Here is a 3,255-nt window from a genome sequence, read left to right as displayed (position 1 = left end):
AAGTTCCTCTGTAACGTTAGGGCATCCATCTTCAGCCCATAGGCCACAATGTATCTGGAATACTTCTCAGCAAAGCAGGAAATTCAAACTGTCCATCTGCATCAGCAGTCTGTCAGTCATTTTTCTGTGTCCTGCAGAAAGTCTTGTAGACTCTTTCATAAAGCAGGAACCTGTAAGACTGAGTTCAGCAGTCACTTTCCTGTGGGTCCTGCATGTTCAGTTTATACAGCAACAGTCAAACAGTCTAGGCAAGAGCAGTTTCTTGCCCAAATGGCTAATCTTGCCATGCTGAAAGCAAACTCCATAACGAGTTTCTTTGATGCCCATCTTCCTCTCAGACGTAATTAGTGCTGCCAGGAGCAGACATTTCTCATTGTCAAGAAAAACCCTAAACCATTTTAAATGCCATTTTCTGAAGGTCTTTGAAAGGTTTGAAGACTGTCTATGTCAAATATATTTCTGTATATCTAGAAAACCTAACTTACCTAACTATAAGTTCAGACTATTATAAGTAACTATCTATAATCTGTATTCAATTATGCATTACATTTTAAAAGATCAGTATAAGCACAATACTTAATCAAGAGGAGAAATGTAAGCATCACAAAATTGACCTTGAATTTGTATCAATAAATGAAAAACAATACCCATACCATAATTCCCTTTTTTACCATTAAAAAATATTGGCTGTGATCATTAGCCAATTATAAACAACCCCATTTAAATGAAAACAAAGATTTATAAACAAGATGGGAATTAGGACGTCGCTCATTCCAAACTGCTTCATGCTGGAAGGGGGTGCCGTTCATACCATGGGGATCATGACAAAACTCAGAAACCTGTATAAGTCCATATTTTCGGGGTCTGTAAAGCTGCATCATCTTAGCTGTTTCAATTGTTGGAACATCTGATCCACTGCTTCCGGGGGTCTTGGTTCGTCGAACCACAGAAGCCTGGAAGGAATCCTCAGCTTTTCATTTTCTGTAGAAACATAAATAAAAACTCCTTTTCCAAGTAACATATTCTTATACTTAAATTTTGAAGTCAAGGCATTTTTAAAAGATAGAAGTTGGATTAATTCAGCAGCATTTATAATCAAGTGTACTTTAGCAGCTGTTCCTTCCTTAGCAATCAAAAAACTGAAAAACACAATAGCATACAGTATCCAGACTCTCTGTGTATTTTCCATCTTTACGTGGCTTATTATTTATCTATTATTACTTTATTCATTTTACTTTTATTTATTTTTCTCTGGGACAGGGTTTCTCTTTGGAAATCTGCCTGCCTCTGCCTCTGGAGTAAATCCTACCGGGGGTGCGCCACCACAACACCGGCTTTTGGATTTATATACCATTTTGCCGTTTCATTTTCTCTCTCAGTCTCACGTATATTTTTAAACACACTGTAAACCTTTAGAGATTTTCTTCATCCAAGTCTGACTTTACTGTAAATCTTTATGTTTTTCTGGCCACGTGTCTTATCTGTAAAACCGCGGCTGTTTTAAACTGCCGGTTTTTCGTCAAGATGACTCCAGCTTACCGCCTCAGTCCATGCTGACCTCCAGCAAAAGCTGCCACTTCCAGCTGTACGTACACACCTTTCAATCGTTAGCAGAGTCTCTTAAAAGAACCTTGTTTTTTTTTTTTTTCTTTTTCTTTTTATGCCGAGTCAGGAAGACTCCAGTAAACGAGCCGCGTGAATCTCGGCTTGTGGCTAGCAAAACAGAGCACACCTGAGAAAAATGCTGCTACCAAAAATCTGTGCTTCTCTCCATTCTCCTGTTTCTAAAATTCCTTTAAAGCTTTTGTTATTTTGTGTGGAAATTCATAATCCCACTCCTGATCACCATTCTGTTAAGAGAAGCTTTTTTCTTTGAGAGGATGCCTTCCCGCCCAGCCTGGTTCTAGAGCCGCATCAGTCCCAAATAAACACACAGGAGGCTATATTAATTATGAAGCTGCTTGGCCTTGCTTGTCTCTTACTAGCTAGCTCTGACTTAAGTAATTACCCCATAATTGTTAATCTAAGTATGTTTCTTACCGGAGAATAGTTCCAGGCTTCCTACCCCCATGGCGTTACATGTTGACTCTCTTGTGTTTCTCCTTCCCAGCATCCTCCTGGACTCCTAGCCCCACCTATCTAAATTCCTATTGGCCAACAGTAATTTATTGACATATACACAGGACTTCCCCAACATATTATGATGCAGGATGTTAAGAATTTTCTTGTTTTTTGTATGGACGGGATTTTAGAAAGGATTGAGGACCTACCTGAAAGGCACTTCCCTATTGTCACCTCTTCCGGTATGCATACATATAAAAGTTAAAATATTTCTTTGTTAACGTTAATGTTTGAGTTTTCCAGAGAACAAGGGATTTCATGACAGCAATCTTCAACTGCTTCAGAAAGAGAATGAGGATCCACTTCCTTGACTTCACCTGATTCGACTGGAGGCATCTGAACTGCCCCACATCATTGACTCCACCTGACAAGCACTATCCTGAAACTGGCTTGAAACTACATCACTCTACACAACTCCAGAACAAGAAACTGAAATAGCACATCTTCTACAATCTGGCTAGAGCTTCAGACGAGAGCTTCAATCAACACTAGAACCCCAGTCAAGAACTTCAGTCAAGCATCTCCTACCATACAGAGGCTGTCTGATCTACTGAAGATTTTGTTACACTAACATTTTTCTTCTCACAGGTCCCCATGAGATTATCATCGTCCCATCTCAGCAGGAAGTAGTTTTGAGAATTCCACGCCCCTCTCCCTACTATTGATATTATAGGATAGTTTACACCTGTTAGTGTTAGTTTGCAATTATTTTAGAGTTGGGATTAGAAGGAGGTGTTCAAATTTGGGTGTTTCTTTCAGATAAGTTTAGGTTTAGATAGAATAGATGTTTGATACATTTTGTTCATTGACACAAGTTAGTTGTCCTTTTTAGACTAAAAGGGGAATTGTAGGAGGAAGCCTGTATGCCGCCATTAACCATGTGACTTACTTGAGGCGCATACAGATGAGGTAATAAAAGAGCGGTTTACCACACGGCTAACCACACCCACTTTAGGCATGACTAAAGACGTATACGGACGGATGTAAAGACGTATACTTATGTAGGCGGTGAACTACGTCACTAGCCAGGCCCACTTTTGGGCATTGCTAGGGGGCGTTACAGGGGAAGGCATAAAAGACTGAAGAACGAAAGTCTTGGTCTCTTTTTCCGGCTTTCAGCTTCCAGTTCGGCAG

Source organism: Mesocricetus auratus, unplaced genomic scaffold, assembly GCF_017639785.1.
Source record: "Mesocricetus auratus isolate SY011 unplaced genomic scaffold, BCM_Maur_2.0 Super-Scaffold_100015, whole genome shotgun sequence".
Classification (NCBI taxonomy): Eukaryota; Metazoa; Chordata; class Mammalia; order Rodentia; family Cricetidae; genus Mesocricetus; species Mesocricetus auratus.
Note: the sequence above shows the minus strand (reverse complement) of the source record.